Below are 13,353 nucleotides of genomic sequence, written 5' to 3'. Positions count from 1 at the left end.
AGTCGACCATCCAAATCCTTAGTCGGGCACAGCCCTAGTGGACCCAAACTCACTAGGGTTGGGTTCCGAACTCGGTACTTTTAAGGGTACCGACCGAATTACGTCGGTACTACCGATTTATCGATTCACATTAGATCAATCAGTGCCACATTTTTCGGTACCTAAGACCAGCCCGGTTAGAAAATAATCAGAATTCCAATGACATGCAATTGCCATTTAATTATAGACACAGACCAGCGCGGACCTTCAATGACATGCAATTGTCATTTCATAAGACACAGACCAGCGCGAGCAACGGGTCCAATGTGTCTAACATGCTTGGCATCCTCGGCATTCCTGTTATGGCCACGTCGCGGTAAAACCTTAACTGCTGTGATTTCCAGGGTTAGAGGCTAAGCGAACTAACATTAGCCGCTAACCCTGGAAACGCTCACAGAGGAGTGACTCCACGACACCAGTTCCATTAGGAAATGGGTGCGGGGGTGTTATATTGACGAGGCTCGACAACCGAGGTTCAAAGATAACTTCACATTTATTGGCTGTTTGTTTATATATATATCGCTTCATGCATCGAGCTCCACGCTACAACTCTGTGTGTTGACTTCCTAGTAGTGTGACATCACTCAACTACGGCAACCAAGAGGCTCAAACTCAAATCTAATACATCACGGGTGGGGGGGATGCACGAAAGGGTGGGGGGGTAGTTTTTCTATGCTTCGATCGCCACCAACGGAATACACTACACGGTACATTACAGACACACGCTCCGATCGCGGGGAAAGAATTATCGGATCAACGCAAGATTGATAACTCATAGTCCTTACCTTGTCTATGATGTACTGCAAAAAGAAGAATCCAATGATCTGATCGCCATTCCAAATACTGACCGTGAGCATGTTTCCAACGTAATCCAGCATTGAACATGAACGATGTCGATGCCATCCCTATAACCGCTTGTCTTGCCGGAGTGTTTAGACCCCCGCCCGCACACCGCAGCTCGGCCCAGACAACAAGCCACATCGTTTCAAAATGGAGTGCAATAGTGGCCGCAAGGCGTTAGGTGGCGGTATTGGGCGTTTGCGATCTCAGACCCATTCCCAATGATAACATCAGGCTGGATGGATGAATAATTAATGGCTATAGCGAATAAAAGAAATAGCGATTAAAACCCCGACTTTTCTCGGGTTTGGCGCCCAACGTTCGGCGAGTGTTAAATGTGCCCAATGTGTTAAAAAATCGTTGTAAGAAAAGTTTGGGAGAGGGAGTTAGGGAGGGTTTTTTAGTTTGTGTGGTGTGATAACAATGTTGAAATAGAGACGTTTAGACTTTAGTTTAGTTTTACAACGGAAATAATGTTTTTGTTATAATGAAAGTACCGTAATTTTCGGACTATAAGGTGCACCTGAATATAAGCCACAGCAGCTAAATTGAATGATGTGTACATATATAAGCCGCACTGGACTATAAGCCGCAGGTGTTTTAATGTTTAATTACCATATGTAAGGGTTCGTGCACAGAGGGGATTGTCGGGAAAGAGATGGCTGTTTGAGGAAGCTCCCATTTATTAACATTTTTGTTTAAACAGTAACGCTAGCTAGGTGCTAATGTTAGCTCATGGAACGATAGCTAGTTAGCCAACGCTAGCTAGGTACTAATGTTAGCTCATGGAACGATAGCTAGTTAGCCAACGCTAGCTAGGTACTAATGTTAGCTCATGGAACAATAGCTAGTTAGCCAACGCTAGGTAGGTACTAACATTAGCTCACGGAACGGTAGCTAGTTAGCCAACGCTAGGTAGGTACTAACGTTAGCTCACGGAATGATAGCTAGCTAGGTACTAACGTTAGCTCACGGAACGATAGCTAGTTAGCCAACGCTAGTTAGGTACTAACGTTGGCTCACAGAACGATAGCTAGTTAGCCAACGCTAGCCAGCACCTGCGAAATCGAATGCCAAACTGATGATATCAGACGTTGATATCAGGAGCTATCAGTAGCTAGCCAGCTAGATAACATTAGACAATGCCTCATGTATTAAACTAAAGTGAATAGTTGACTGGGTAATTTTGTTTAATGCTTCAGTTATGTTAAAAGAGGAGCTCTGAGCTGCTCATGCACTCGACTCTTGCCGTAAGGGTTTGTTGACATGGGTCTGTGAGGGGGAGGAGGAGGGGCAAGGCGTGCCCTGCTGCAGCACATTTAGTAGTCTGATCTGACGGTCACAGTTAGCCCAGTTAGCTGTACAAATCCATAGATTAGCCGCACCGTTATATAAGCCGCAGGGTCGAAAAATGGGGAAAAAAGCTGCGGCTTATAGTCTGAAAATTACGGTACTGAAAAAGGTACCGTCGGGTACCGATATCGATTCAAATGTGAACAGTACCCAACCCTAATACTCACTACCACACCACACATTCATGTACCCACACATACCCCTGCTAGACATGCACTTATTCACAAGAACATAAAGAGCAAAAGAAAAACATAGTGGTCAATGATATTATTGCACCCAAACATCTGCAATGGGGGGGGGGGTGATTGTTCCGTTCAGTGATGGCTCTCGGGAAGAAGCTGTTTTGCAGCCTGGAGGTGCGGGCTTTGAAGGCCCTGTATCGACTTCCCAGATGGTAATAATAGGTAGAGAAGAGGTGGTGAGAGGGGTGGGTTCCATCCTTCAGGGTGCTGCTAGCTCTGCGGAGGCATAGCGGTGAATACCGCCGGCATTTGTCTCGGTGACACCGGTGCGAAGGCAATGACGCAACGTGCCACGTTCTACAGGGTGACACACAATGGTCCAGTGACAACAGGACCTCACTTGCAGCGAACGGGGACAGCTCGGCTAAACAATAGACAGTGGACTACACCTATCAATCTTCCTACATTTAGTACTATGCATGTCAGTGTTGGCAGCGTGGTATAGAGCTGTCCCTGAAGCCTGTTTTTAGGATTTGAACTTCGGCAGGGTTTTTCGAACGGACCTTCGAACCATCGCTTTAATCATATGAATAATTTTTCTGGTTCAGTACTGTCGAGTCTTGGCACATAGCGCACATTTACGCATATAACGTAGAACACATGCGCATATTGCTGCGGTCAAAAATGGTTAGTAAAAGTAGTAGTATCTACTTACCGGTCATTCAATAACGTTTGGATGGTAGTCCATTTTGTGAATGCATTTGTTGAAATAGCATCTTTGTGGGCAGACGGCTCCTGCTATCTTAACGTTAGCAAGCTAAACGTGCATAGCGCGACTAACGTGCATAGCATTGATTAATTTCCTGATGATGTATGACGGTGACCCCTCCTCACGCGACTCGTTGACTGTGTTGTGTCTGTGTGTTCATGCGTGACTTTCAAATGATTGTAAACACAACATAGTGCTGTGAAATTCTGATAGATATCACATTCTTCTGATATATATTTTTCGTGTAAAATAAATCAATTAATAAAAAAACAAAAAACATAGACAAAATGTCTAGGAAAAGTTCGAACCCATTAACTCATTGGACGCCAGACCCGATGATAGTCGGGTTAACTCTGCGACCGCTCAGCGCCAATCACGACTATAGTCGTGTTTTAATCGTTATTTCTTTTATTAGCGATATCCATTCATTTTCATCCATCCAGCTTGATGTTATCGTTGGGAATGGGTCTGAGCTAGCAAAAGGGCAAACACCGCCGCCTATGCCTTCCAGCTGGTATTGCACTCCATTGGGAATGGTGTAGTTTCTTTTATGGGACGATCCGAGCCATGCGGGCGGGTTTAAATACTCAGGCGAGGTAGGCCTCAACAACGATGGCATGGAACAGTAACCCCGCCCGCCCGTCAGTGTGTAACGGTCGGTAATGTGGTACGGACCTCCACGAGCAGTATTTGGAATGGCGATCAGATAAATGGATTATTTCTTTTGCATTACATCAGATACAAGGTAAGAACACTATGATCGTTGATCAGATATTTATTTCTACCCCGATCTATGCTGTCTCTTTGTGTGTGGCTGTGTGCCGTTAGGTGCAGGAGGTGGGGGAGGGGGGGGGGGGGGGGGGGGGGGGCGCCGTGGTCCAGGGTGTATTAGACCCATAGCTATAATTTAAGATATATTTGAAGCACTCGCAAATCTCGCAGTCCCCCCCCCATTGATTAAAGCGGTGGCGTTCTAGCGCCCCTCTCGCGCATTAAGCGATGGCGCAGAATGAGTAGTCAATTAAGATTCGAGTGCCAACGTAACGAACGAAGGTCCGAAACCTTCAAACGTTTGGGCCGCTCAGCCCTAGCGTGGTGGTGGTAGTAGCTTTTAGATACAGCGTGCCATAACGCTAGGACTACACAGTACCGCAATTAGGCCCCGAGATAAGCCGTGGACGTCCAGTACCCGCCAGCGCAGGCAGGTACAGACGGGACCACGAGACAGCCTGGGATCAGACCGGTGCTTTGTAACGCGATCACCCTGTCCTTGTTTACCTGCTGCGTCCCGTGTATCCTCTCTCTCTATAGGCTCACATGCGCTCCATGTCACCGCACAGTGCCGGCTCTCCCTAAGCCCCTCCCAGATCTGATTAAGAGGCTGCCTCTCCTCCTCCTCCACCTCCACAAGACATGCCTGGCTGTAAGGGCCCCCCGTGGAGATGGCACAGAGTACCACCCCCCCCCCCCCCCCCCTCCTCCACGGGACATGCCTGGCTGTAAGGGCCTCCCGTGGAGATGGCACAGAGTACCCCCCCCCCCTTGCCCTGCCTCGCCTCTCTGGCTCTCTCTCTCTCATTAGTTTTGGAGGAAACACAAGAGAGCAAACATCTGTCCTCCGGATGGAACCTGTCGGCCCCACATGGCGTTAGATTCCTCCGATTGGACACGCCTCCGCGTCACTCTGGCGTTAGATTCCTCCGATTGGACATGCGTCCTCCGCGTCACTCTGTAACTCTGTCGAGTTAGAGTGTTTACGAGGGGTGAGCGGTAATATACACCCTTCCCCCGACGCTTCTTCCTCCCTGTCATTTACTGTTGCAGCGGTGCGTGGAGGTGGTGGTGTGGTGGTGGTGTGGTGGTGTGGTGTCAGATGAGCCCGGCATCTGTCCCTGATTTTGTCCCAGGCATTTGGGCCTAGTTATGGTCACGGTGCAGGTTGCACTAAAACCGTTCTTTTTTCATATTTATGAATCATTACATTGTAATTATTGTGTTTTCTGAGTTGGTCATGTCCTTGCTGTGGTGGTTACTCCACTGTTGAATGAATATAGAAACACTTTCTTTTTTTGTATCACTTCTGGCACTTCTTGTAATTCAGAATAAATATGTATGAATATGAATTTACGGTAGATAGACACAGCCGCTGCCGGTTCTAAAAGCACGAGGCTACGTGTAAAGGCCACAGTTTACCGCAGCTGTTTCTGTTTGATGAGAGCTCAGAGAGAGGGAACAGTTCATCTCGGATGCAGAAAGACAACATTTGAATATGGCCCTTTTTCTTTTTTTGCGCTGCTGGTCGCAGCCAGGGCCGGACTGGGGAAATCATTCATACCGGGAGATATAGCGCGAAATATAGCCCCAATCAGGCCACTTTTTAAGCGGGGGGTCTGGGGGTCCCCCACCCGGAAGATCTTAGTTACAAAGACTTAATTTCCTGCATTCTGGTGAATTTTAGTGCATGTGAATCACAAACTAATGAGCCAACAATTGCTTAGTACAATGTACTGTTATGAACCTCAAATAAAACTGTTGTGGCACTAGCAATGCTACTCTCTCCACCTTCAAAGAGAAAAAAGCAAGAGCACAACATATTTTTCTATTTACTATTATAATACAGTTAACCACTCTCTCCACCTATTCAAACAAGTCAAGAGCACAATACCATATTCACTTTACTGATGCACTACCCGTTAAAATAGCCCTTTACACAAACATTAAATAACAGACCTTTCATTACAATACTATAATAACAGTAGCCACTGCCAGAATAGTGACACATGTATCATGTGTGGTGAGCACACGCATGCATGCACAACGAAGACAGAAGATTGCGTTGTCTCAATCATTTTAACTATAAAATGAGCTCAAAGTATGAGCTCACTGACTGAAGTTTCCAACAAAAAGCATCAATTGTCAAATAATATTGATCACATTAACTAGACTAGATGTTTTTGAGGAAATTAGAAAGGGAACAACAACTTAACCCTTGTGTCTGATCAGATTCTTATTTTTTTGATAACTTTGCAGTGATTATGTTTGTAGCCAATGTGGCAAAGGTGTGTAATCTTTGAATTATCTTGGAATTATTTTGACTCTCTCTTTCATAAATTGTTTATTCAACTTCAGCCCCAATCATAACCACCACATATTTTGTAATGTCAGATTTAACAACTCCTTTTGGGAGTGTGCCATCTGCCATTCCATTCGCCGCCTCCACTGTCAATCAGTTGTATCGCCTGGTCCCGCCTCCACCAATCACAAGCGGCAGCACAGCTCCATTGTGTGTGTGTGTCCGCGTGAGGGAGATAGAGTCAGATAGTTCTCCAACTCTGTCGCAGACAGTGAAATCCTGGTTGTTCCCCGCCCACCTGGTTATCTAAAAACTATCGCGCCGCGCCGCCGCCACAACTAGAAACAATGGCCTGGCAAAAAATAAATAAAAAAATTATAATAAAAAAATATATATAATATATATTTTTCTTTTTATAATTTTCTTTTTATCTGTGCAGGCCAGGCCACCGGGAAAACTCCCGATGCTCCCGACGGCCAGTCCTGGCCTGGTCGCAGCCGTGCGGCGGGCGTGAACGTCTCCTGAGACGTAGCCAGGAGAGAGTCTGACGGAGCTTCTCTGAAATGGAAATTCAAAATCAAATCAAATGTATTTGTAAGGCCCGACAACACACGTGAATGTCCCCATGGGCCGGACACGTCTTCTTTAAACAAGTCGAGAAGAAACATTGCAATAAATCAAGAACAAAACAAAAACATGAAGTGCAAAAATGTTTAGATAAATAAAATGAATGAATGCAACACTCCCAGACATACCCCACGCAAAGGTAAGGGAAAAACTCACTAAAACCTAGCAATAGGAAAAAATGGAGGAGAGAAACCTTAGAAGGGCCGTTCAAGGGGGGATCTCCCTTCTTAGATGTCGGTGATAGTAGTGTTGCAACAGGCGAAACAGTTGGTAAGCATGCACTCATATGTGTATAATTAATAAAATGTCTAAAGCTCTCGAGACAAGCTTTGTTTCTTGTGGTTTCAAATTGGTTTGCTGTAGCAGGTCCTCCAGAAACGAGCAAAACTTTTTTTTAAAGTTCGATTTTGACAATTCTGACTACCAATGACATTTAACTAGCAAGTGGTCGCACACGCATGTTATAATTTACTCACTTGCTTGGTAGCAGGGCTGGCAGGTATACCGTCATGGATCCGTCAAAGATATGTATTTTATACTGTTACATTATATATTGTAAAAAAAAAAAAAAAAAAAAAACGAACAAAAATAGCATAATGTACATTTTTTATTTAATCAAAACATGTATAACGAATACACCGAAACGGTGATTGACTATGTCTGTACTCAGGTAGAAGTAATAATCCCCACCACCAAAATTAATATCTACCCAAACCAAAAGCCCTGGGTAGACAAATCCGTCCGTGAGGCTCTGAAAGTGCGCACATCAGCATACAACACCGGGCTGGTGACAGGCAACATGGAAGAACACAAGATGGCAAGATACAACGTCAGGAGAGCAGTAATAGAGGCAAAACGGCGTTACAAGGATAAAGTTGAACTTCAGTTTGAACAGGCTGACTCTAGAGGCATGTGGCAGGGCCTCAGAACAATGACAGACTACAAAGGAACCCCCCTCAAACTGAACAGTGACATCTCCTTAGCAAATGATCTCAACTCCTTCTATGTGAGGTTTGAGGCTGTGAATAACAACACCAGCCTACAAACCACGGCAATGGGGGGGGGGGGGTCTGCTGATGGAGACTCAGTGTTCAGGGTAACAGAGCATGAGGTGAGACGGATCTTTAAAAAAGTGGATATCAGGAAGGCAGCAGGACCGGACGGCATCCCCGGCCGCGTCCTAAAAGTCTGTGCCGACCAACTGGCCCCGGTATTCACTGACATCTTCAACCTGTCCTTGGAACAGGCCGTCATCCCCACCTGTCTGAAGAAGTCCACCATCATCCCTGTACCCAAAAAATCTACGCCAGCTTGCCTCAACGACTACCGCCCTGTAGCCCTCACCTCCATAGCCATGAAGTGCTTTGAGAAGCTAGTGAAGGGCTACATCTGTTCCTCCCTCCCAATCAACCTGGACCCTCTGCAATTTGCATATCGCCCCAACAGGTCCACGGAGGACGCCATAGCCCATGTGCTGCACACAGCAGCATCACATCTGGACAAGAGGAAGGGGAACTATGTGAGAATGCTGTTCATCGACTACAGCTCAGCATTCAATACCATAGTCCCCTCCAAACTCATAGCCAAGCTCAGGGACCTGGGCTTGAACTATGACCTGTGCCAGTGGGTCCTGGACTTCCTGACGGGCAGACCCCAGGTGGTAAGAGCCGGCAACTGCACCTCCTCATCCATCACGCTCAACATAGGGGCCCCCCAGGGCTGTGTTCTGAGCCCCCTCCTCTACTCCCTGTACACACATGACTGCGTAGCACAGCGGAACAACAACACCATCATCAAATTTGCTGATGACACAGTAGTGGTGGGCCTGATCTCTGCCAACGACGAAAGGGCCTACCTGGAAGAGGTAGAGAACCTGTCACAGTGGTGTCAGGAGAACTGCCTCTCCCTGAACGTCAGCAAAACAAAAGAGATGATTGTGGACTTCAGGAGGTCGGGGGTCAAGGACTACAGCCCCCTCAGCATCGACGGGGCACCAGTTGAGAGAGTGAACAGTTTCAAGTACCTCGGAGCCCACATATCCGAGGACTTGACATGGACCACACACATTGACAGTGTTGTGAAGAAGGCACGACAACGCCTCTACTTCCTCAGGCGCCTAAGGAAGTTCCAAGTCAGTCAGAAGATCCTTAGGAACTTCTACTCATGTACAATAGAGAGCATCCTGACCGGCAACATCACCTCCTGGTTTGGGAATAGCACTGCACAAGACCGTAGCAGACTACAAAGAGTGACACGTTCAGCCGAACGCACAATTAGAGGGGGGCTTCCCACCCTCCAGAGCATTTACAACAAGCGGTGCAAGGGGAAGGCTAAGAGAATTATTAAGGACTCGAGCCACCCGAACAACTGCCTCTTTGAACTGCTGCCGTCAGGCAAGCGATACCGGAGTCTTATGGCGAGCACAGAAAGACTCAGAAGGAGCTTCTATCCCCAGGCCATCAGGCTGCTAAACGAACAATAATCGCTAAACGAACAATAATCACTATGCAACAACCATCAAATGCACACAGCACACACACCCACACGCACACACACACTCACTCAAACAAACAACACACTGCAGCACCCACTCTCCACACTTTAGATCACACAAACACACTTACACTTTATATTTATTGATAAAGGATTTGCACTACAACTCGTACACCTACTGTGAATTGTACCTAAACTGCACCTCGTCCATTTATGCCTTGCACTATATAGTATTGTATATTAGTACACTGCACAGTATTGTATATTGTATGGTAACTACGTCTACGAACATTGTACATATGTCTAAACTGAACACTGTGACCTCTTTTTTTTCTTCTAATTTTTACTATGTTTTTATTTCATACTTATCTTGTCATGCACAGTCTCTGGAGCGCAACAGTAAGAAGCATTTTGTACAAAAGTATTCTGTACTTCTGTATGACAACTATTAAAGAAACTATCCTGGCAGCCGTATCTATATATATAATTTTTTTTTAATTATATATATATATAAATAAAATATAAGATAAGAAAATAGACTATTTAAAATTAAATAGCACCACAGCAATTATATCACAAGATAAAAAAAAAGATAAGTATAATTTGTACTGGAAAACGGGTGATAAGATATATTTAGCTTGGTGGTTTCCCAGCTAAATAAACATATCCTTGCTGCCCTGACAAACATAGGCCACAGAGCAGATAGGATAACGACACCAGTTACAGTTTTGCATTGGTCTTTTATTGGGCGTGTGTGTGTGTGTGTGTGTGTGTGTGTGTGTGTGTGTGTGTGTGTGTGTGTGTGTGTGTGTGCGACTGTGCGTGTGTGCGTGTGTAGACATCTTTAACCTAAAGGCCATGCAGCAACACGGATGCCAGGGGTATTAGAGGCTACTATAGCTGGATTAGTTCATTTAGGCTGTTGCATTATCGCCAGCTCAGCTGTCATTAGCTCCCATGTTCCCACTGCGATGAAACACGGTCCTGCACTGCTCTCCTCACCTGCTAATCACACACACACACACACACACACACACACACACACACACACACACACACACACACACACACACACACACACACACACACACACGCACACCTACACACACACACACACACACAGGGAACACCTTATTTACAGCACCTAAGCTGTCATTAGCTCCCATGTTCCCACTGGGATAAAGCACTGTCCTCAGAGCTGCTCTCCTCACCTGCTATTACACACGCACACGCTGCGCACACACACACACATACACACACACACACACACACACACACACACACACACACACACGCCAGGGAACACCTTCTTCACAGGATAGGTCCTCCCTGACCATTACTTATTTTTTTGTTATAAAAGTCAGTCTGTCCTTGTTGTTTTTCCTTTCATGTCTAGTCACAGGCCACGATGTTTGTTTTACCCGTAAGGTATTTATTTGATATCAAACAGCGATGACTTTGGCTAAACCGCTCGGCCATCACCCCTCTGTTGTTTGTTGTCCCTGGCCTCGGTAAATAATATTCTGCTGAACATGTCGGTGGAACAACCTGGTAAAAAAAAAAAAATCCACTTTTTTTTCTTCCGCGGCCCCCCACAGAACCCCCCCTAATGACTGATCCCAAATACCCAGATGATGGAAGTTCCCCTACTTTTGAAGCAGCGCCCCGGCCCGGCGGCCAGAGTAGGTGAGGCTAAATGTGTTCCGTGTGGGCCGTCCCTCCCGGGGGGGAAGCTCCCGGCCCATTTAAAGCCTCCTAACCTCACAGCTTGGCTAACGTAACTCTGTTTATAATGGAAGTTGATCTTGGCCACCGTGTTGCACTGTGTGTGTGTGTGTCTGTGTGCGTGTGCGTGTGTGTGTGTGTGTGCGTGTGTCTGTGTGCGCGTGCGTGTGCGTGTGTGTGTGTGTGTGTGTGTTTGTCCCTTGTTGTGTCAGCCCGACAGGCAGCGCTCTCTCTCTGCCACGCCATCGCAGATGATGGAGTTTCAACAACATCTACCTGCTGTCAGTCAATGTTTAACAGTCTGCTGCTCGGCCCGCTACTGTTTCCTGCCCGTGTGTGTGTGTGTGTGCGTGTGCGTGTGCGTGTGCGTGTGTGTGTGTGTGTGTGTGTGTGTGTGTGTGTGTGTGTGTGTGTGTGTGTGTGTGTGTGTGTGTGTGTGTGTGTGTGTGTGTGTGTGTGTGTGTGTGTGTGTGTGTGTGTGTGTGGTTGTCTAGAGCAGGGTTCTCAACTTTTTATACCACGACCCCATTTATTTACAATTTCTTTTGGCGACCCCACACTTAAATTTATTCTCCGATGCTGTTAATATTTACATCTACGATCTCCAGTCACAGCATCCAGAAAGTACGGCTATGCGACGATCTTGCCATCATGCTGAGAAAACCCACATGGAAGGCACTGGAGGATGTCTTAACCAAGACATGGACATCCTAGTAGCCTATCTACAAAAGTGGCGCCTACAGCTCAGCACCAGCAAGACCGTTACAGCAGCATACCATCTCTGCAACAGAGATGCCAAGAGGGAACTGGAGGTATATGCTGACCACAAGCGTCTGGAGTCCCAGCAAGCCCCTAAATACCTTGGCGTGCGTCTGGATCGGACACTGTCCTTCAAACAACACCTCGAAGATGTCAGGGCAAAGACAACATCAAGGGTTGCGCTGATCCGACGCCTCGCAGGTACAACCTGGGGAGCCACTGCCAAGACCCTTCGGATATCCACCCAAGCCCTGGTCTTCTCTGCAGCGGAGTACTGTGCCCCAGTCTGGAGCAGAAGCCACACGTTAAAAAAGTTGATGCGGCTACTAACAACGCCCTCCGGATCATCAGTGGATGCCTGAAGGCTACACCCGTCTTCCTGCTGCCAGTCCTTGCAGGAATCGCACCAGCTGGCCTACGACGAGAGGCTGCCACTCTCGCCCTAGCAAGGAAGGCAGTGAAGCATGACTGGCACATCCTACACAACACCACAACAACAACAGCACCTATGAGCAGACTCAAGTCCCGCCACCCCTACAACAAGGTGGCACAAGAGATGCTCCGTTCCACCACTGAGGACCTATCCAGAAATGGATGGCTGGCGGCAGCCTGGAAGAGAGAGTGGGAGAGTGCTGGGCCAACCCGTATCCACCACTACATCTGGGATCCAGGAGATGGCGCCACAGGAGACGATCTTCCACGCCGGCAATGGGTTCTGCTGAACCGTTTAAGATCTGGGGTTGGTCGCTTTAAAGCATCATTAAAGAAGTGGGGCCTGGCAGACAGCGCTGCATGTGAGTGTGGAGACCCTGAGCAGACTGTTGACCACATCCTGACCATCTGCCCCCTATACAAACCACCCTCGGAAGCCAGCCTCTTTGATGTGGGACCAGAGTTAAGGGCATGGCTACAAGATACAGAGTTGGACCTCTGACGTTACACGAAAGAAGAAGAAGAACATTAATTACAGCACTATGTTATCAATACACATTTTTGTAAACGAGGCATATTTAGATTTTTTTGTGCTTTAAAAAAGAAAGAAATGTTTACTTGCCAATGCGTGACCCCACTGTCGCCTACCCACGACCATACTTTGGGTCGCAACCCGTAGTTTGAGAACGGCTGCTCTAGACCAATCACGTTGCACTATTTAATCCTCCTGCCTCCGCCAACACAACCAATACTTTACCTTATCTACATGGTTTTGTACAGAACTTCCGCCCTGCTCTGCTGAGACAAAGAGGCTGGCTGTGTTTTTATTTTTTGCTGGTGAGTAAGAGAATTCAAACGGGTGGAAATATAATTAAAAAAAACAACGTGGGACAAGCTTCGGTGAACACCTGTGACTCCCCCTCACCTAGTGACTCAGGAGGCTGTTGGGCAAACAGTTGGCAACACTCACTCCTCTCATGCCCTCTGGGGGTGTGGGGGAGGAGAGAGAGAGAGAGAGAGAGAACACAGAGAGAGAGGAGAGAGAGAGAGAGAGAAGAGAG

The 13,353-nt window shown here is 46.9% G+C and overlaps 1 protein-coding gene across 1 annotated transcript in view; it reads left to right on the top strand.

Annotated features, from left to right (window-relative positions):
• hivep1 (HIVEP zinc finger 1) overlaps positions 1-13,353 on the top strand; it is a 93,421-nt gene that overhangs the window by 48,855 nt on the left and 31,213 nt on the right. The gene's annotated exons all lie outside the window — the stretch shown is intronic.

This window comes from Notolepis coatsorum (genome assembly GCF_963971535.1).
Source record: "Notolepis coatsorum genome assembly, chromosome: 13".
Lineage (NCBI taxonomy): Eukaryota > Metazoa > Chordata > Actinopteri > Aulopiformes > Paralepididae > Notolepis > Notolepis coatsorum.
Note: the sequence above shows the minus strand (reverse complement) of the source record. Positions and strands in the feature narration are given on the sequence as shown.